Below are 23,866 nucleotides of genomic sequence, written 5' to 3'. Positions count from 1 at the left end.
GGTGGTAAATTTCGATATACTGTGCTTTTGTTCCATAAAAAAAGGCTATATTTTATTCTTGAATAAATAAATGTTATAGCTTACAACCCTATGTAAATGATGAATATCAATAAGCTTTCACATTGTTATTTTTAATTCTCGATTATATTCGAGTGTGAAAAATCATAGCAGCATAAAGCAGCTCGAATTATCTCGAATGCGCAGTTTAGCCTGTTTAGTGTGCTCGAATTAACTCGAGCACACAAGTTAAAGGGGTTAAACAACAAAAAACAAAATTTTAAGAATCAATGTTATCTATCAACAGTTCTGCATCAGAAAATTCCAAAATAAGAACATTTTAAGACACTGAAAGTCTGTAAAGAAAAAGAAGGAAAAAAACAATAACAAAAGAAAAATTTAGGACTTTTTGAGGACATTGAAAACTAGCTGTGTGAATTTAAAATCATTTTAAATATATAAGAAAACTGCTTAAATATTGCCCTCTTTTGCCATTTATTAAATATCTTAAATAATGGCTTTCTAGTACATAATTTCTAACAAGGGAAACTGACAAACAAATTGTATATACAACCACAGTAAACTAGCCATTCTAATCCTACATTATGAAAATCAAGTGGATATTTAATAGCTATTTTTTAATATATTTCAATCCATTAAAAAAATTGTAATCACATGCTATGATAGAAATTAAGAAAATTTAGTCAACAGTCCAAAAGTAACAGTAACTAAAAGATTATTAGTCCGTACATATTTCCATTGATTTCAAAAAAATTTTTATTCCTTCTTTAAAAAATTAATTAACCTTTCAAGCCTTCAGCCTCTGGAAAATTACTCGCTATGTACTACTCTCCCATCGAATAGCATGGGGAAGCCAGTTTTTGATGAAGGAATGCTTGCAGCTTGTTCAGAAAAAGCCGGGACTAACGCTTAGAAGATTAAATGCATTTTAATAAAAAAATTTCACACAATTATGGTAAAATATGCCATTTTGTGACAAAAATACAGACCAAAATACAAAAACATCATTCATTTACATTGAATTTCCAGGTAACCATAGATAATTTATTTTATAAAAGTCCCAAAGCACCATTAATTTAAGCAAACGAATTCTTAAAATAACTCACTTTCAAAAGTTCACTCTGGTAGGACAAAACCTGCTTTTCAATGATGGGAGCACATGAATTGAGAATGAAGGGACCTTTTTCACCATGTTTGCAATCTGAATGACCGAGATCATGTTGAGAAACACACCTAACATAAACATATTTGCTCATAAAAGGAATTTATGACAAAAGTTTACAGTAAGAAAAACAATGTTATAAAACATTGTTTACAAATAGGAATCAGAGTGGTTTATGACAGAATGGTTTAATCCACAATTTAAACCGTCCTATCCAAAACCTACTTACTCGAGCTATGTCACAATTTTAAAAAAATAATGTGAAAAATAAAATTTTCATTTTTCAACAAAAAACAAAATCAAGATATGTTTTAGTTTTATTAAAAAAGTTTATAATTAATTTTAATACTGCATTATATATCCTTATGCAAAAAACCTAATTTATCAAGATTTAAATCATATTTATTTATATTTAAGGGACAAAGTATTCACTTTTGTTGTTCAATGAATTGTGGAGCTTCAAAAGTTATAAATTTTTTCCTATTATATTACATTATTTTCCTTTAATAAGTTAAAGCAAATTGTATAAAAAGTATCAAATATTTATAAATATATGTAATTATTATGTTTACATTGGTTACACATATAGAATTTTTACTTCTTCCTAATGTTCAAGGTTTTGGACACTTTAAGACAGTAAAACCCAAGTGTCTTGTCCAAAACCAGTTTAGGACCTCCAAAGCTCGTACATAAGATTCTTCATCAAAAATTAAAACTATTTCAAACATCTTTAAACACATATAAAATCTTCAAATACAAAATCTTTAATTACATATAAAATTAAATATTAAAATGAGTTCAAATATATTGGAACAAATTCACATTAAAATTGTAAACATAAATAAGAAAAGGTTCAAGCTTCTTACATACTTTTAAATCACATAATTATACTTTTTGAAGATTATAATTGCATATTACACTTTCAATGATAAATTAGAAAAGGTTTAAGCCTCATAGTCACATGCATAATTATAAACCATTACAATTTTGAAATTTGTCTGGATTCTTAATCTTGGAACTAAAAATTAATTACATCGAAATAATATTATATGAAATTTCTCAAATGTAAGGAGGTATAGTTCGTTCACCAGGAGTTGGTACTCGACTCTACCTCCTCGGACGAAGAGTTCATTTCAGCGAGGGAGTAAGAGGAGAAACATCTCTGGAATTGAAATTGAGAGAACCTTGAATGCGTGCCAAACCCAAACACCAAATTCTTGTTCAGTCACTTACTTTGCTTTATCATCAGCTATTATACCTTTCGCTACTCTAGCTAATTACATATATAGCAGCAAAATGTCTCAAAAACGACAAATTATTCACATAAAAGAGAAAAATATTATCAAAATCATGAAATATTTTATGGGAAAAAAATGCACATAAAGATTTCAAAATAAATATTTTTGTCATACGATTGCTAAATAGCAACCTTGTTCAGGATTGTTCACATCCTTCTCCCAAAAATAGCAAAATAGTATAGTTGGATGCAGTGGCGCACGCAGAATTTTTTCAAGGGGGGTGTTCATAATTTTCTGAAACAACTAAAAGAAATTCGAATCTGTTATAAAGCACTATTATTTCCCTAATTTAGACAGCTAGACAATTTTGACTTTTTATTTAGACAACATTGTTTAGTTAAATTTTGATTTGATTTTTTAAGTTAAATAACATAACGTAATATTTTCTGAAAAAAGTTTAATGTCATGTGGGTGGAAAGTAACACTTTGAGGGCCACTTTCACATTCATCAGATTTTGTTATACTAGAAACGTTTTCTTCAACGGAAGTATCACATTTCTGTAAACAGAAAAACTTACATGGGTACTAGATGCTGTCACCTCACTAATTTCAGATCGTGATTTTTTCTCAAAATAATTAAAAATTGCTAAATTCTTGCATTAAAAATTGTTAAATCCTAAAGATCCAAGAACAGCAAATATATGTATATTGGTACAGAAATATCCGCTATGCTACGATCTCAAAGTTTCGAGATGGAATTAATAACTTCAATGAGCACAGTATCTCTGGTATTGTTACTGATTTCTTCACTAGTCGAAATACTGGCGACGACAGGTTCGGCGATTGAATGAACTTTTTGTTAAGACAAAACAAAACAGATTTAGCAACAAGCTCCGAAAGACAAGCAGCAGCGATAACTCTTAGTCTGACTAACTAATTCCATTGTACTCCGTTCCCCCTTTTATTTAATTTTTCACCGCGTCTCCAAAATTCTCAAATTGTCTCAAAGACGACAGAACGTCTAGGATTCAAGAATCATCGCGTAAAGACCTCGCGAATGACAGTCAGTCTCGAAAACTATACTGGCAGGACAGAAAGGAACCAGTCCATAACAGTATCACGTGAATTTGGTTTCAAAAGTACAACCCTATTACAGTAAATGTTTTCTCAGTATTCTGAGAAATACTGTGAGAAAAAAAAGTAGGTATAAGGTTAATAAAAATATATAGTCATAAAAATAATAGCTCGCATAATTTTACTTAAATTTTTATTTTTTCCATTTTGTCTGAGCTCAAGGGGGTGTTTAAACCCCTAAACCCCTCCCATGCATATGTCACTGGTCGGATACCACGTGATGAAGGCGGAGCAAAGTGCCAACTCCTGATGAAAAAACTATGGACATCTAAAGAAAATTTACCTGCTCGTCCAGTGCAATCAATATCAAAACTCAATATACGAACAGGTGAGTTTTTCGATCATTCCCCTTCTGGTTCGTGTGATACAAAATCATTCCATGCCATGTTTAATTCAATTTGGCAGCGAGATGAAGCAGACTTGCATAACTTGACAATAAAATATATTTCATAAGTGGCACTTCAATCCAGTTGTAGTCAACTACTTTTGTGTCTACCATAAACCTATAAGTATAATCAAATCAATAAAATATATATAATATAGGTCATAATAAGTAAATTTTGCACCTCGCCAGTGGCGAAACTAGCATTTTTAAACTTGAAATCTTTTTTTCTTTAAAAAAATTTAACATTTTTTACCATTTAAAAAACTGTTATTATTAAAAATGTAAGGCATTTCTTTCTAAACATTTCTCAAAATATGAAAAACATTAAAAGGGTCATTTCTGAAATAAAGAAAAATTTAAAAAAAACAACTAAGAACAAAAGTAATTTTCAGATTATAAAATATTCACATTTAATAATAAAAAAAAATCAAATGTAAATGAATTGTATTTTCAACCAAAAAAAAAAGTATCAAGTGGCGACTGATAGGCAATTTCTTTAATTGCCTATCAGTCATTTCTGAAATGAAGAAAAATGTTAAAAAACAACTGAGAACAAAAGTAATTTTCAGATTATAAAATATTCACATTTTATAAAAAAAAAAAATCAAATGTAAATAAATTGAATTTTCAGCCAAAAAAAAAAAAAAATTATCAAGTGCTGACTGATAGGCAATTTCTTTAGTTGCCCATCAGTCATTTCTGAAATGAAGAAAAATTTTAAAAAACAACTGAGAACAAAAGTAATTTTCAGATTATAAAATATTCACATTTAATAAAAAAAAAATCTAATGCATATTAATTGTATTTTCAGCCAAAAGAAAAAAAATTATCGAGTGGTGATTGATAGGCAATTTCTTTAGTTGCCTATCAGTCATTTATGAAATGAAGCAAAATTTTAAAAAACAACTGAGAACAAAAGTAATTTTCAGATAATAAAATATTCACATTTAATAAAAAAAAAATAAAAATAAAATGTAAATGAATTGTATTTTCAACCAAAAAAAAATTATCAAGTGACCACTGATAGGCAATTTCTTTAATTGCCTATCAGTCAATTCTGAAATGAAGAAAAATGTTAAAAAAACAACTGAAAACAAAAGTAATTTTCTGATTATAAAATATTCACATTTAAATAAATAAAAAATCTAATGTAAATTAAATGTATTTTAAACCAAAAAAAAAAATTATCAAGTGACGACTGATAGTCATTTCTGAAATGAAGAAAAATGTTAAAAAACAACTGAGAACAAAAGTAATTTCCAGATTATAAAATATTCACATTTAATAAAAAAAAATGTAATTGAATTGAATTTTCAACCAAAAAGAAAAAAAATTATCAAGTGGCGACTGATAGGCAATTTCTTTAATTGCCTATCAGTCATTTCTGAAAAGAAGAAAAATGTTAAAAAAACAACTGAGAACAAAAGTAATTTTCAGATTATAAAATATTCACATTTAATTAAATAAAAAATCTAATGTAAATTAATTGTATTTTAAACAAAAAAAAAAATTATCAAGTGACGACTGATAGTCATTTCTGAAATGAAGAAAAATGTTAAAAAACAACTGAGAACAAAAGTAATTTTCTGATTATAAAATAATCACATTTAATTAAATAAAAAATCTAATGTAAATTAATTGTATTTTAAACAAAAAAAAAAATTATCAAGTGACGACTGATAGTCATTTCTGAAATGAAGAAAAATGTTAAAAAACAACTGAGAACAAAAGTAATTTCCAGATTATAAAATATTCACATTTAATAAAAAAAAAAATGAAATGTAAATAAATTGAATTTTCAACCAAACAAAAAAAAAAATTATCAAGTGGCGACTGATAGGCAATTTCTTTAGTTGCCTATCAGTCATTTATGAAATGAAGAAAAATGTTAAAAAAAAACTGAGAACAAAAGTAATTTCCAGCTTATAAAATATTCACATTTAATAAAAAAAAATGTAAATGAATTGATTTTCAACCAAAAAGAAAAAAAATTATCAAGTGGCGACTGATAGGCAATTTCTTTAATTGCCTATCAGTCATTTCTGAAAAGAAGAAAAATGTTAAAAAACAACTGAGAACAAAAGTAATTTTTAGATTATAAAATATTCACATTTAATAAAAAAAATAAAAATAAAATGTAAATTAATTGCATTTTCACCCAAAAAAAAAAGATTATCAAGTGGCGACTGATAGGCAATTTCTTTAATTGCCCATCAGTCATTTCTGAAATGAAGCAAAATTTTAAAAAACAACTGAGAACAAAAGTAATTTTCAGATAATAAAATATTCACATTTAATAAAAAAAAAATAAAAATAAAATGTAAATGAATTGTATTTTCAACCAAAAAAAAATTATCAAGTGGCGACTGATAGGCAATTTCTTTAATTGCCTATCAGTCATTTCTGAAATGAAGAAAAATTTTAAAAAACAACTGAGAACAAAAGTAATTTTCAGATTATAAAATATTCACATTTAATAAAAAAAAATTTAAAAGTAAATGAATTGTATTTTCAACCAAAAAAAAAAAATTATCAAGTGGCGACTGATAGGCAATTTCTTTAATTGCCTATCAGTCATTTCTGAAATAAAGAAAAATTTTAAAAAAACAACTAAGAACAAAAGTAATTTTCAGATTATAAAATATTCACATTTAATAATAAAAAAAAATCAAATGTAAATGAATTGTATTTTCAACCAAAAAAAAAATTATCAAGTGGCGACTGATAGGCAATTTCTATAGTTGCCTATCAGTCATTTCTGAAATGAAGAATAATGTTAAAAAACAATTGAGAACAAAATTAATTTTCAGATTATAAAATATTCACATTTAATAAAAAAAAATGAAATGTAAATAAATTGAATTTTCAACCAAACAAAAAAAAAAAAAATTATCAAGTGGCGACTGATAGGCAATTTCTTTAGTTGCCTATCAGTCATTTATGAAATGAAGAAAAATTTTAAAAAACAACTGAGAACAAAAGTAATTTTCAGATTATAAAATATTCACATTTAATAAAAAAAATCAAAATCAAATGTAAATGAACTGCATTTTCAATCAAAAAAAAAATTATCAAGTGGCGACTGATAGGCAATTTCTTTAATTGCCTATCAGTCATTTCTGAAAAGAAGAAAAATGTTAAAAAACAACTGAGAACAAAAGTAATTTTCAGATTATAAAATATTCACATTTAATAAAAAAAAATGTAAATGAATTGAATTTCAACCAAAAAGAAAAAAAATTATCAAGTGGCGACTGATAGGCAATTTCTTTAATGGCCTATCAGTCATTTCTGAAATGAAGAAAAATTTAAAAAAAACAACTAAGAACAAAAGTAATTTTCAGATTATAAAATATTCACATTTAATAAAAAAAAATCAAATGTAAATGAATTGTATTTTCAACCAAAAAAAAAAAAATAAGTGGCGACAGATAGGCAATTTCTTTAATTGCCTATCAGTCAATTCGGAAATGAAGAAAAATGTTAAAAAACAACTGAGAACAAAAGTAATTTTCAGATTATAAAATATTCACATTTAATAAAAAAAAAATCTAATGCATATTAATTGTATTTTCAGCCAAACAAAAAAAAAAAAATTATTAAGTGGCGACTGATAGGCAATTTCTTTAATTGCCTATCAGTCATTTCTGAAAAGAAGAAAAATGTTAAAAAACAACTGAGAACAAAAGTAATTTTCAGATTATAAAATATTCACATTTAATAAAAAAAAATGTAAATGAATTTAATTTCAACCAAAAAGAAAAAAAATTATCAAGTGGCGACTGATAGGCAATTTCTTTAATGGCCTATCAGTCATTTCTGAAATGAAGAAAAATTTAAAAAAAACAACTGAGAACAAAAGTAATTTTCAGATTATAAAATATTCACATTTAATAAAAAAAAATGAAATGTAAATAAATTGAATTTTCAACCAAACAAAAAAAAAAAAAATTATTAAGTGGCGACTGATAGGCAATTTCTTTAGTTGCCTATCAGTCATTTATGAAATGAAGAAAAATGTTAAAAAACAACTGAGAACAAAAGTAATTTCCAGATTATAAAATATTCACATTTAATAAAAAAAAATGTAAATGAATTGAATTTCAACCAAAAAGAAAAAAAATTATCAAGTGGCGACTGATAGGCAATTTCTTTAATTGCCTATCAGTCATTTCTGAAAAGAAGAAAAATGTTAAAAAACAACTGAGAACAAAAGTAATTTTCAGATTATAAAATATTCACATTTAATAAAAAAAAATCAAAATCAAATGTAAATGAACTGCATTTTCAATCACAAAAAAAATTATCAAGTGGCGACAGATAGGCTATTTCTTTAATTGCCTATCAGTCATTTCTGAAATGAAGAGAAATGTTAAAAAACAACTGAGAACAAAAGTAATTTTAAGATTATAAAATATTCACATTTAATAAAAAAAATAAAAATAAAATGTAAATTAATTGCATTTTCACCCAAAAAAAAAGATTATCAAGTGGCGACTAATAGGCAATTTCTTTAATTGCCCATCAGTCATTTCTGAAATGAAGCAAAATTTTAAAAAACAACTGAGAACAAAAGTAATTTTCAGATTATAAAATATTCACATTTAATAAAAAAAAAATCAAAAGTAAATGAATTGTATTTTCAACCAAAAAAAAAAATTATCAAGTGGCGACTGATAGGCAATTTCTTTAATTGCCTATCAGTCATTTCTGAAATAAAGAAAAATTTTAAAAAAACAACTAAGAACAAAAGTAATTTTCAGATTATAAAATATTCACATTTAATAATAAAAAAAATCAAATGTAAATGAATTGTATTTTCAACCAAAAAAAAAATTATCAAGTGGCGACTGATAGGCAATTTCTTTAATTGCCCATCAGTCATTTCTGAAATGAAGCAAAATTTTAAAAAACAACTGAGAACAAAATTAATTTTCAGATTATAAAATATTCACATTTAATAAAAAAAAAATGAAATGTAAATAAATTGAATTTTCAACCAAACAAAAAAAAAAAAAAATTATCAAGTGGCGACTGATAGGCAATTTCTATAGTTGCCTATCAGTCATTTCTGAAATGAAGAATAATGTTAAAAAACAATTGAGAACAAAATTAATTTTCAGATTATAAAATATTCACATTTAATAAAAAAAATGAAATGTAAATAAATTGAATTTTCAACCAAACAAAAAAAAAAAAAAATTATCAAGTGGCGACTGATAGGCAATTTCTTTAGTTGCCTATCAGTCATTTATGAAATGAAGAAAAATGTTAAAAAACAACTGAGAACAAAAGTAATTTCCAGATTATAAAATATTCACATTTAATAAAAAAAAATGTAAATGAATTGAATTTCAGCCAAAAAGAAAAAAAATTATCAAGTGGCGACTGATAGGCAATTTCTTTAATTGCCTATCAGTCATTTCTGAAAAGAAGAAAAATGTTAAAAAACAACTGAGAACAAAAGTAATTTTCAGATTATAAAATATTCACATTTAATAAAAAAAAATCAAAATCAAATGTAAATGAACTGCATTTTCAATCACAAAAAAAATTATCAAGTGGCGACAGATAGGCTATTTCTTTAATTGCCTATCAGTCATTTCTGAAATGAAGAGAAATGTTAAAAAACAACTGAGAACAAAAGTAATTTTTAGATTATAAAATATTCACATTTAATAAAAAAAATAAAATGTAAATTAATTGCATTTTCACCCAAAAAAAAAAGATTATCAAGTGGCGACTGATAGGCAATTTCTTTAATTGCCCATCAGTCATTTCTGAAATGAAGCAAAATTTTAAAAAACAACTGAGAACAAAGGTAATTTTCAGATTATAAAATATTCACATTTAATAAAAAAAAAAATCAAAAGTAAATGAATTGTATTTTCAACCAAAAAAAAAAATTATCAAGTGGCGACTGATAGGCAATTTCTTTAATTGCCTATCAGTCATTTCTGAAATAAAGAAAAATTTTAAAAAAACAACTAAGAACAAAAGTAATTTTCAGATTATAAAATATTCACATTTAATAATAAAAAAAAATCAAATGTAAATGAATTGTATTTTCAACCAAAAAAAAAATTATCAAGTGGCGACTGATAGGCAATTTCTATAGTTGCCTATCAGTCATTTCTGAAATGAAGAATAATGTTAAAAAACAATTGAGAACAAAATTAATTTTCAGATTATAAAATATTCACATTTAATAAAAAAAAATGAAATGTAAATAAATTGAATTTTCAACCAAACAAAAAAAAAAAAAAAATTATCAAGTGGCGACTGATAGGCAATTTCTTTAGTTGCCTATCAGTCATTTATGAAATGAAGAAAAATTTTAAAAAACAACTGAGAACAAAAGTAATTTTCAGATTATAAAATATTCACATTTAATAAAAAAAATCAAAATCAAATGGAAATGAACTGCATTTTCAATCAAAAAAAAAATAATCAAGTGGCGACTGATAGGCAATTTCTTTAATTGCCTATCAGTCATTTCTGAAAAGAAGAAAAATGTTAAAAAACAACTGAGAACAAAAGTAATTTTCAGATTATAAAATATTCACATTTAATAAAAAAAAAATCTAATGTAAATGAATTGTATTTTCAACCAAAAAAAAAATTATCAAGTGGCGACTGATAGGCAATTTCTATAGTTGCCTATCAGTCATTTCTGAAATGAAGAATAATGTTAAAAAACAATTGAGAACAAAATTAATTTTCAGATTATAAAATATTCACATTTAATAAAAAAAAATGAAATGTAAATAAATTGAATTTTCAACCAAACAAAAAAAAAAAAAAATTATCAAGTGGCGACTGATAGGCAATTTCTTTAGTTGCCTATCAGTCATTTATGAAATGAAGAAAAATGTTAAAAAACAACTGAGAACAAAAGTAATTTCCAGATTATAAAATATTCACATTTAATAAAAAAAAATGTAAATGAATTGAATTTCAGCCAAAAAGAAAAAAAATTATCAAGTGGCGACTGATAGGCAATTTCTTTAATTGCCTATCAGTCATTTCTGAAAAGAAGAAAAATGTTAAAAAACAACTGAGAACAAAAGTAATTTTCAGATTATAAAATATTCACATTTAATAAAAAAAAAATCTAATGCATATTAATTGTATTTTCAGCCAAAAAAAAAAAAAAAATTTATCGAGTGGTGACTGATAGGCAATTTCTATAGTTGCCTATCAGTCATTTCTGAAATGAAGAATAATGTTAAAAAACAATTGAGAACAAAAGTAATTTTCAGATTATAAAATATTCACATTTAATAAAAAAAAATCAAAATCAAATGTAAATTAATTGCATTTTCACCCAAAAAAAAAAGATTATCAAGTGGCGACTGATAGGCAATTTCTTTAATTGCCCATCAGTCATTTCTGAAATGAAGCAAAATTTTAAAAAACAACTGAGAACAAAAGTAATTTTCAGATTATAAAATATTCACATTTAATAAAAAAAAAATCAAAAGTAAATGAATTGTATTTTCAACCAAAAAAAAAAATTATCAAGTGGCAACTGATAGGCAATTTCTTTAATTGCCTATCAGTCATTTCTGAAATAAAGAAAAATTTTAAAAAAACAACTAAGAACAAAAGTAATTTTCAGATTATAAAATATTCACATTTAATAATAAAAAAAAATCAAATGTAAATGAATTGTATTTTCAACCAAAAAAAAAATTATCAAGTGGCGACTGATAGGCAGTTTCTATAGTTGCCTATCAGTCATTTCTGAAATGAAGCAAAGTTTTAAAAAACAATTGAGAACAAAATTAATTTTCAGATTATAAAATATTCACATTTAATAAAAAAAAAATGAAATGTAAATAAATTGAATTTTCAACCAAACAAAAAAAAAAAATTATCAAGTGGCGACTGATAGGCAATTTCTTTAGTTGCCTATCAGTCATTTATGAAATGAAGAAAAATTTTAAAAAACAACTGAGAACAAAAGTAATTTTCAGATTATAAAATATTCACATTTAATAAAAAAAATCAAAATCAAATGTAAATGAACTGCATTTTCAATCAAAAAAAAAATTATCAAGTGGCGACTGATAGGCAATTTCTTTAATTGCCTATCAGTCATTTCTGAAAAGAAGAAAAATGTTAAAAAACAACTGAGAACAAAAGTAATTTTCAGATTATAAAATATTCACATTTAATAAAAAAAAATGTAAATGAATTGAATTTCAACCAAAAAGAAAAAAAATTATCAAGTGGCGACTGATAGGCAATTTCTTTAATGGCCTATCAGTCATTTCTGAAATGAAGAAAAATTTAAAAAAAAAAACTAAGAACAAAAGTAATTTTCAGATTATAAAATATTCACATTTAATAAAAAAAAAAATCAAATGGAAATGAATTGTATTTTCAACCAAAAAAAAAATTATCAAGTGGCGACAGATAGGCAATTTCTTTAATTGCCTATCAGTCAATTCGGAAATGAAGAAAAATGTTAAAAAACAACTGAGAACAAAAGTAATTTTCAGATAATAAAATATTCACATTTAATAAAAAAAAAATCAAATGTAAATGAATTGAACTTTCAACCAAAAAGAAAAAAAATTATCAAGTGGCGACTGATAGGCAATTTCTTTAATTGCCTATCAGTCATTTCTGAAATGAAGAAAAATGTTAAAAAACAACTGAGAACAAAAGTAATTTTCAGATTATAAAATATTCACATTTAATAAAAAAAAAAATCAAATGTAAATAAATTTAATTTTCAGCCAAAAAAAAAAATTATCAAGTGCTGACTGATAGGCAATTTCTTTAGTTGCCTATCAGTCATTTCTGAAATGAAGAAAAATTTTAAAAAACAACTGAGAACAAAAGTAATTTTCAGATTACAAAATATTCAAATTTAATAAAAAAAAAATCTAATGCATATTAATTGTATTTTCAGCCAAAAAAAAAAATTTATCGAGTGGTGACTGATAGGCAATTTCTATAGTTGCCTATCAGTCATTTCTGAAATGAAGAATAATGTTAAAAAACAATTGAGAACAAAAGTAATTTTCAGATTATAAAATATTCACATTTAATAAAAAAAAAAAATGAAATGTAAATTAATTGTATTTTCAACCAAAAAAAAAATTATCAAGTGACCACTGATAGGCAATTTCTTTAATTGCCTATCAGTCAATTCTGAAATGAAGAAAAATGTTAAAAAACAACTGAGAACAAAAGTAATTTTCTGATTATAAAATATTCACATTTAATAAAAAAAATCAAAATCAATGTAAATGAACTGCATTTTCAATCAAAAAAAAAATTATCAAGTGGCGACTGATAGGCAATTTCTTTAATTGTCTATCAGTCATTTCTGAAAAGAAGAAAAATGTTAAAAAACAACTGAGAACAAAAGTAATTTTCAGATTATAAAATATTCACATTTAATAAAAAAAAATCAAAATCAAACGTAAATGAACTGCATTTTCAATCAAAAAAAAAATTATCAAGTGGCGACTGATAGGCAATTTCTTTAATTGCCTATCAGTCATTTCTGAAATGAAGAAAAATGTTAAAAAACAACTGAGAACAAAAGTAATTTTTAGATTATAAAATATTCACATTCAATAAAAAAAAAAAATAAAAATCAAACGTAAATGAATTTTATTTTCAACCAAAAAAAAATTATCAAGTGGCGACTGATAGGCAATTTCTTTAATGGCCTATGAGTCATTTCTGAAATGAAGAAAAATTTAAAAAAAACAAGTAAGAACAAAAGTAATTTTCAGATTATAAAATATTCACATTTAATAAAAAAAAAAATCAAATGGAAATGAATTGTATTTTCAACCAAAAAAAAAATTATCAAGTGGCGACAGATAGGCAATTTCTTTAATTGCCTATCAGTCAATTCGGAAATGAAGAAAAATGTTAAAAAACAACTGAGAACAAAAGTAATTTTCAGATTATAAAATATTCACATTTAATAAAAAAAAAATCTAATGCATATTAATTGTATTTTCAGCCAAAAAAAAAAAAATTTATCGAGTGGTGACTGATAGGCAATTTCTATAGTTGCCCATCAGTCATTTCTGAAATGAAGCAAAATTTTAAAAAACAACTGAGAACAAAAGTAATTTTCAGATAATAAAATATTCACATTTAATAAAAAAAAATGTAAATGAATTGAATTTCAACCAAAAAGAAAAAAAATTATCAAGTGGCGACTGATAGACAATTTCTTTAATTGCCTATCAGTCATTTCTGAAAAGAAGAAAAATGTTAAAAAACAACTGAGAACAAAAGTAATTTTCAGATTATAAAATATTCACATTTAATAAAAAAAAATCAAAATCAAATGTAAATGAACTGCATTTTCAATCACAAAAAAAATTATCAAGTGGCGACAGATAGGCTATTTCTTTAATTGCCTATCAGTCATTTCTGAAATGAAGAGAAATGTTAAAAAACAACTGAGAACAAAAGTAATTTTTAGATCATAAAATATTCACATTTAATAAAAAAAATAAAAATAAAAGTAAATGAATTGTATTTTCAACCAAAAAAAAAATTATCAAGTGGCGACTGATAGGCAATTTCTTTAATTGCCCATCAGTCATTTCTGAAATGAAGCAAAATTTTAAAAAACAACTGAGAACAAAAGTAATTTTCAGATAATAAAATATTCACATTTAATAAAATAAAAATAAAATGTAAATGAATTGTATTTTCAACCAAAAAAAAATTATCAAGTGGCGACTGATAGGCAATTTCTTTAATTGCCTATCAGTCATTTCTGAAATGAAGAAAAATTTTAAAAAAACAACTAAGAACAAAAGTAATTTCCAGATTATAAAATATTCACATTTAATAATAAAAAAAAATCAAATGTAAATGAATTGTATTTTCAACCAAAAAAAAAATTATCAAGTGGCGACTGATAGGCAATTTCTATAGTTGCCTATCAGTCATTTCTGAAATGAAGAATAATGTTAAAAAACAATTGAGAACAAAATTAATTTTCAGATTATAAAATATTCACATTTAATAAAAAAAAAATGAAATGTAAATAAATTGAATTTTCAACCAAACAAAAAAAAAAAAAAATTATCAAGTGGCGACTGATAGGCTATTTCTTTAGTTGCCTATCAGTCATTTATGAAATGAAGAAAAATTTTAAAAAACAACTGAGAACAAAAGTAACTTTCAGATTATAAAATATTCACATTTAATAAAAAAAATCAAAATCAAATGTAAATGAACTGCATTTTCAATCAAAAAAAAAATTATCAAGTGGCGACTGATAGGCAATTTCTTTAATTGCCTATCAGTCATTTCTGAAAAGAAGAAAAATGTTAAAAAACAACTGAGAACAAAAGTAATTTTCAGATTATAAAATATTCACATTTAATAAAAAAAAATCAAAATCAAACGTAAATGAACTGCATTTTCAATCAAAAAAAAAATTATCAAGTGGCGACTGATAGGCAATTTCTTTAATTGCCTATCAGTCATTTCTGAAATGAAGAAAAATGTTAAAAAACAACTGAGAACAAAAGTAATTTTTAGATTATAAAATATTCACATTCAATAAAAAAAAAATAAAAATCAAACGTAAATGAATTTTATTTTCAACCAAAAAAAAATTATCAAGTGGCGACTGATAGGCAATTTCTTTAATGGCCTATGAGTCATTTCTGAAATGAAGAAAAATTTAAAAAAAACAAGTAAGAACAAAAGTAATTTTCAGATTATAAAATATTCACATTTAATAAAAAAAAAATCAAATGTAAATAAATTTAATTTTCAGCCAAAAAAAAAAATTATCAAGTGCTGACTGATAGGCAATTTCTTTAGTTGCCTATCAGTCATTTCTGAAATGAAGAAAAATTTTAAAAAACAACTGAGAACAAAAGTAATTTTCAGATTACAAAATATTCACATTTAATAAAAAAAAAATCTAATGCATATTAATTGTATTTTCAGCCAAAAAAAAAAAATTTATCGAGTGGTGACTGATAGGCAATTTCTATAGTTGCCTATCAGTCATTTCTGAAATGAAGAATAATGTTAAAAAACAATTGAGAACAAAAGTAATTTTCAGATTATAAAATATTCACATTTAATAAAAAAAAAAAATGAAATGTAAATTAATTGTATTTTCAACCAAAAAAAAAATTATCAAGTGACCACTGATAGGCAATTTCTTTAATTGCCTATCAGTCAATTCTGAAATGAAGAAAAATGTTAAAAAACAACTGAGAACAAAAGTAATTTTCTGATTATAAAATATTCACATTTAATTAAATAAAAAATCTAATGTAAATTAATTGTATTTTAAACAAAGAAAAAAAAATTATCAAGTGACGACTGATAGTCATTTCTGAAATGAAGAAAAATGTTAAAAAACAACTGATAACAAAAGTAATTTCCAGATTATAAAATATTCACATTTAATAAAAAAAAAATGAAATGTAAATAAATTGAATTTTCAACCAAAAAAAAAAAAAAAAAAATTATCAAGTGGCGACTGATAGGCAATTTCTTTAGTTGCCTATCAGTCATTTCTGAAATGAAGAAAAATTTTAAAAAACAACTGAGAACAAAAGTAATTTTCAGATTATAAAATATTCACATTTAATAAAAAAAATCAAAATCAATGTAAATGAACTGTATTTTCAATCAAAAAAAAAAATTATCAAGTGGCGACTGATAGGCAATTTCTTTAATTGCCTATCAGTCATTTCTGAAAAGAAGAAAAATGTTAAAAAACAACTGAGAACAAAAGTAATTTTCAGATTATAAAATATTCACATTTAATAAAAAAAAATCAAAATCAAACGTAAATGAACTGCATTTTCAATCAAAAAAAAAATTATCAAGTGGCGACTGATAGGCAATTTCTTTAATTGCCTATCAGTCATTTCTGAAATGAAGAAAAATGTTAAAAAACAACTGAGAACAAAAGTAATTTTTAGATTATAAAATATTCACATTCAATAAAAAAAAAAAAAAAAATCAAACTTAAATGAATTTTATTTTCAACCAAAAAAAAATTATCAAGTGGCGACTGATAGGCAATTTCTTTAATGGCCTATGAGTCATTTCTGAAATGAAGAAAAATTTAAAAAAAACAAGTAAGAACAAAAGTAATTTTCAGATTATAAAATATTCACATTTAATAAAAAAAAAAAAAAGCAAATGTAAATGAATTGTATTTTCAACCAAAAAAAAAAAATTATCAAGTGGCGACAGATAGGCAATTTCTTTAATTGCCTATCAGTCAATTCGGAAATGAAGAAAAATGTTAAAAAACAACTGAGAACAAAAGTAATTTTCAGATTATAAAATATTCACATTTAATAAAAAAAAAAAATCAAATGTAAATGAATTGAACTTTCAACCAAAAAGAAAAAAAATTATCACGTGGTGACTGATAGGCAATTTCTTTAATTGCCTATCAGTCATTTCTGAAATGAAGAAAAATGTTAAAAAACAACTGAGAACAAAAGTAATTTTCAGATTATAAAATATTCACATTTAACAAAAAAAAAATCAAATGTAAATAAATTGTATTTTCAACCAAAAAAAAAAATTATCAAGTGACGACTGATAGGCAATTTCTTTAATTGCCTATCAGTCATTTCTGAAATGAAGAAAAATTTTAAAAAACAACTGAGAACAAAAGTAATTTTTAGATTATAAAATATTCACATTTAATAAAAAAAAAAAAAAAAAAAAAAAAATATAAATGAATAGTATTTTTAACCCAAAAAAAAATTATCAAGTGGCGACTGATAGGCAATTTCTTTAATTGCCTATCAGTCATTTCTGAAATGAAGAGAAATGTTAAAAAACAACTGAGAACAAAAGTAATTTTCAGATAATAAAATATTCACATTTAATAAAAAAAAAAAAAAAAAATGTAAATGAATTGTATTTTCAACCAAAAAAAAAATATCAAGTGGCGACTGATAGGCAATTTCTTTAATTGCCTATCAGTCATTTCTGAAATGAAGAAAAATTTTAAAAAACAACTGAGAACAAAAGTAATTTTCAGATTATAAAATATTCACATTTAATAAAAAAAAAATCAAAAGTAAATGAATTGTATTTTCAACCAAAAAAAAAAATTTAGCAAGTGGCAACTCATAGGCAATTTCTTTAATTGCCATTTTTCATATTCACTACCAGAAAACTAGTAATTCATATAATATTACAGTCACACAAAATGAGTTATACACAGTCATACAAAATGAGTTAGAATACCCGCCCCACCACACCCATACACACAACATGAAATGAGTTTAAAAAAATGCACATATTACAGTCACACAAAATGAGTTATACACAGTCATACAAAATGAGTTAGAATACCCGACCCACCACACCCATACACACAACATGAAATGAGTTTAAAAAAATGCACATATTACAGTCACACAAAATGAGTTATACACAGTCATACAAAATGAGTTAGAATACCCGCCCCACCACACCCATACACACAACATGAAATGAGTTTAAAAAAATGCACATATTACAGTCACACAAAATGAGTTATACACAGTCATACAAAATGAGTTAGAATACCCGACCCACCACACCCATACACACAACATAAAATGAGTTTAAAAAAATGCACATATTACAGTCACACAAAATGAGTTATACACAGTCATACAAAATGAGTTAGAATACCCGACTCACCACATCCATACACACAACATAAAATGAGTTTAAAAAAATGCACATATTACAGTCACACAAAATGAGTTATACGCAGTCATACAAAATGAGTTAGAATATTTTCTATTTCTATCTCGCATTTTCTATTTCAGATCATCCATAAGAGTTAATTCATCTTCAAGTGCACTTCTTTCACATTCATCCTCCTCATCATCACTGGCTTTTTTAAATTTTTTAGCTGCACCTTGGCTGCCAAGTCTTTCTTTGATTCCTTCTGCCAAAGAATTTCGTAACTTATCACCAGGATGCGCCCACTTAAAGCTTGGGGGGGAATTTTTACACTAAATAAAACGAATAGTTTGGGGGGGAATTTAGAATTTGCCCGAGAATGTGCCCAAGAGCTTGGGGGGGGTGGGGGCTACTGCTTATCACGATATAGCAAATTCTTAATTAAACTTAAAAGAGAAATCCTCCTAGAAAGCTGCATTTTTATCTCTGGAATTGAACGAGTATTTGTAGCACAGTTCATAAGTTAAAACTATAACCAGACAAAATAAAAAAAATAATCTCAAAAATATTATCTTACTTAAGCAGGACTTTTTTCTTAAAAAGCAAAAAAGCAACAATACTTTGCCGCACTTTTATTTTTAGTTTCGGAGCCAGTACGCTTTCGACTACTTATTTTCGTTGAACTTTTTCTCTGCTGAAGAATAACTGACAGTTAATTTTAAATAACCGTTTCAAAAAACAATATATTTTTTTTAAATAAATTAATTGCAACCGTTAACCAAATTTCAGAATTTGAAACCGAAATCTTTAAAAAATTAGTTCTTGTTTATTTGATATTGATTATAAAGATCAGTATAATTTCGAACGTCAATAAAAGAACCATTCCAGATTTGAGTTAGCTGTCAAAGAATAATTATAACGTAAAACGAACTATAAAGGAACAAAATATTTTTATATTATGTTACTTATGTTGGAAAAAACAATAAAGAATTAAAGAAAAACTAAATTTACAAAGAAAAATTAAGAATTTAAGAATTAGTAAGTTTTTTTTCCTCCCTCCATCTGCACATGAGCTACAAATATATAGAACCCATATTGTAAGATAAATATACAGAAAAAAAAAAGGATAGAAACAAAAGTAAGGAAAAACAATTTTTAAAAGAGAGAAAAAAATATTATAAGAAAATAATTAAAATTTTACAATTTTAACAAATTAATAAAATTTTATTAGTTTTTATAAGTTTATAAAAACCAGAAAACAAAGCAATGAAAAGATATGATCTTGTCGTCAGCTCACACGACTTTAACCTTAAAATAGTGCTCTCTAATATTGCATCAATGCAAGCAAAATATATAAGTACAATAGTGTGAAAAACACCAAAAAAAAAAAAAAAAAAAAGCAACAAATGAAGCAAAAAAGAAATAATTCAAGAACTTGAATTTTTGTTTTATTTTGTACTTTTCTTGAATTTTTGCGTTTTTGCTTAACTTGTTTAATTTCTAATTTATATATATATATTCTACATTCAGTATTTTTCTTCACTAAAATATTTATTTACTACATTATTATTAAATATTGAGAAATTTGAGGAAAACAAGTTGTAAAAGGTATTTTCAGCTAATAGTTTTTAACCCTCTCATTGCGTGTCCCTCGAATTTTACAATCAAAGTAGAAGTAACAAAATTTGCGCAATTCTCGTTTTCCGAGGGAATGTATTTTTCCAGTCTAATTAACTGTGTAACCCGCTTTTTACCCAATCGTGGTTTAATTTCGTCTTTCGATGTTTTATTGCTTATAAAAATCCGTTATAACTGGATGGCACTAGTTGAGTAAATTTCTGAGAAAATGCAAGCATGTTTTTCAACATTTTACGCGCTCTTATTAAAATGTGCTGTTTGTTGCCTAAAAAAATTTGAAGAAAAAAAATTTGGAAAAACGAAACGTGAATTAGATCTAAAGATTGCATGGTAGAATTTTGCCTTGAGCCCTGTTTCGAAGTTTAACTCATATTTAACTCATTTCTAATAAATTTTTTTAAGTATTTTGCGTAATTTCATTATATAAGGTATTTCATTAATATATATCATTAGTATTTTATCAAATAAGTCATAATTTAACTATGATTAATTATTATCAAAATGTTTCTTTTTTATCATTAGAACGAAAGAAATTCAGAGTAATATCTTTATTTTTGCACACTGTACATTTCTTTGTTTTACAATTCCAATGCTGTAAGTTTTCAACAAATTTTGAAAAGAAAAGAAAAAAAAACTGAAATCACTAAAATAACTAGAATATTTTGTTCAAATGAATTCCGCTTCGAACAAACGAATTGTGCTAAGACTACTTCACATGTGCTACTATATTTCGCCATCGTTACAATTTTCAAACAATTGCTTTTGTCCCCGTTTCGTATTAGTGTAAATTGGTTTAAAAAATAAAAAAAATTCTATTTAAGCGGCGCATTGTTGAGTTCCTAACGTAAGTCCCTTCTTTATCTAGTGTTTAATTAATCTCCTTAACATTGTGTTTGTAATTTTAAAACAATTTAGATATTTTATTCCACCGAATAAGAGTATCGAAAACTACTTTCATATTCATTTCAATTATTTTAAAATTTAATCACATTCATTTTAATGATCCTTTGGGAAAGTAATTATAAAGATCTAGCCAATTATTGGAGTTTGTTTTAAAAAAATTTAATATCATGGTAATTTCGCCTTTAACGTTCTATAATTAAATTTTTAAAAATCACAAATAACTGTCAATTACATTTGAAATATTTTACTAACGAAATGCAATTATTCAACAGCATAAATTATTTTTTGGTGATTTTTCAAGATTTTCTTAAAAATTGTTTATTTAACACATAGAATACGGCAGAGCATAACTTAATTTTCTCTGTTTAATTTAACTTAATTGTCAACTAATGAACTTAATTTTAACGTCCTAGATACTAACTTTGAATTGTAAGGTGTTCTGTAATCACTCCCCCAAATATATAGTTTTAAAATGATTGTCAGAAATTTAGTACAAAATTAAACGCATTGGGATCACAAATTTTCGAAGGAGTAAAAAGCAAACATACTGTCGGAATCTGTCAAACTAATAGTGAGAAAGTCTTTGTGAAAATGATCAAAACCAGTTTAATTACCTGACGAAGCTTGCTAATAATGATCTGATATTTTTCCCGATGTTAATAGTCTCATCTTCGCTAGTAGTAATTTGTTGAATTTCGATAGCGATTTCGTTTTTCTTTGCTTGAAAATTAAATTGCGATTCTTAATGTGTATTATTTTTTGTCTCCAGTTTCGACGAAATTTCTTAGAATTAAGGATGATTAATATGAAATATTCATGATACTTTCTGTAACTAAATAAAGAAATATAATTATATTGATTGCAATTATATAACAAACAAAAGCACAACAATAAACACAAGCTATTTAACAGCATAAGTTACTTAATAAAATGTAGCGCAAGTTGTTTAACTAAAGTACAACAGAATAACTTGTAAGTAAAAAATACTTTTTTTGTTTGAGTTATTTATATTTACAAAAAAAAAAAAAAATTATGTACATCTAGTAAAAAACTTTTAAATATCAGGAATATCTTTAGATATTTGTTTACAGAGACATATTTAGTATCCTAGGTACTTATTATAGAATTCTATGTATTAATACTGTAGTGTTTACCTTATAAAAATATATTTTATAAAGTAAAACCTTTTATCCTTAAAATTATTGTTCCTTTTAAGTTTATTTAAAGGCTAGGCTGCAATTCATTACGATATACTAATTAAACATTTTTTTTTACTGCAGTTCTAATGCGGTATTGTTTTGGGTAAAACAAAAAAAAAAAAAAAAACTTGAGGATTCCTTCGATGTAAGGAATTTATGGTGAGCAAATAATCTTCAAAAATCTAGAGCACAAAGAAAGAAAAAGATAAGTAAGAATAAAAACTAAATTTAAACTATTCTCTTTAAAATATGTTATGGCTCTTCGTCTTAATCAAAATTAATTTAGCATTAAAGTTACAACGAAAAAATGCTTAGCATTTTAAAACCATATCAAAACGGTTTTCGTTTAAAAATACGAAAATAAGTTAAGTGAAATTTACAGAAATTCGCCCAAGTTAATAGAGATATTTTTAATTTTCTAAAATGTCATCTATCCTTCATATCATAAAATCATTTGCAAATTTTCATTTGAAGGGCATCATTTGAAAAAAACAAAATAAAATGCGCAAATCATGCCAAAACTCTTTTTTTGTTGGCCCCAAGGTCTCAATACAAAATAATCATAACAGCTTTATTGGCTTCGGATACTATGTGTAGTAATGTTTTGATCCGTTCGTTCATGCTTACATCTTTAACCACTTCCCTGATCATCCCGAGTTAACTCGGGCATAGCAGAATGTGTCAGTACATTTTGTTTTATCACGTTTTTATTCGGCAGGAAGCAAAAAACATAATCTTCTGTGATTGGAAGTTTTATTTGTGAGTTTTGATGTCTGACTGTGGGACTGCACACGTATTTTGTGCGATTGTATTGTATGATGGTTACTGAATTTTCACAGCAGTAAGAGCAACAACAAAAAAATGGCGTATTCCTTCACTGGCGTTTGAAAAGTATCATTTTGTGTTATCTTTTGTTTTAAGAACTATCACACATAAACCAATATTTAACTTATTTCATTTGCCCGAGAAAACTAGGGATAGTAAACTGATGGTAAATTAAATGTTTCTTACTCATAAAAAAAAAAATTCAAATTTCAACTTAGAACTTGTGTATTATGTTTTGTTTTAGTTATTTGTATTTATTAATAAAATAAAAAAAATATGTTGATTTTTTGCATCTTTTTTTCTTCAAAATAATTGGTAAGAAAAGTGATTAATGATTCACAAAAATTTAAAAAGAAAAAAAAAGAAAAAAAGAAAAAAAAAGGGGGAAAACTTTGTTCGCAATTCTTAAGACCCTATGATGGTTGTGCCACTGGTCTGAAATAAGGAGTAGAAAAGTGTTTAGTGATTTAAAAAGTTACCGCAACGACTATCTCTTGAAAATGCTCAAAAGTTATTCATCGATTTTGGTAATATTCGCTAATGGCGAAAAATCTCGTCGATTTTTAGAATATTTAAATGATGTGCCCCTTCTAAAGACTGCATGAGGGTAGACATAAACTAAATTATAGCTTCGATTCTTGGCGAGAAAAACACCTTGCTGACCTTTGCTCCTATTGGACCCCTCCATCATTATAGA

The 23,866-nt window shown here is 25.1% G+C and overlaps 1 protein-coding gene across 8 annotated transcripts in view; it reads right to left on the bottom strand.

Moving 5' to 3' along the window:
* The window catches only part of LOC107454616 (uncharacterized), a 63,899-nt gene extending 44,588 nt beyond the window's left edge, over positions 1–19,311 (bottom strand). For 5 of the 8 annotated variants that reach the window (XR_015430016.1, XM_087154218.1, XM_087154221.1 and 2 more), the window contains exons 1-3: positions 19,182–19,311; positions 3,836–4,055; positions 1,125–1,251 (exon numbers count right to left, since the gene is read on the bottom strand). The gene's annotated coding sequence lies outside the window, so the exon portion shown is untranslated. Of the gene's footprint in view, positions 1–1,124; positions 1,252–3,835; positions 4,374–19,181 lie in introns of those variants that run through there. The other 3 variants (XM_087154224.1, XM_087154220.1, XM_087154222.1) reach the window with 2 other exon arrangements.
* Positions 19,312–23,866: the final 4,555 nt, after the last annotated feature.

Source organism: Parasteatoda tepidariorum, chromosome 10 (assembly GCF_982258835.1).
Source record: "Parasteatoda tepidariorum strain Cologne lab strain chromosome 10, Ptep-v5.0, whole genome shotgun sequence".
Taxonomy (NCBI): Eukaryota; Metazoa; Arthropoda; class Arachnida; order Araneae; family Theridiidae; genus Parasteatoda; species Parasteatoda tepidariorum.
This window is presented reverse-complemented; position numbering and strand designations above follow the sequence as displayed.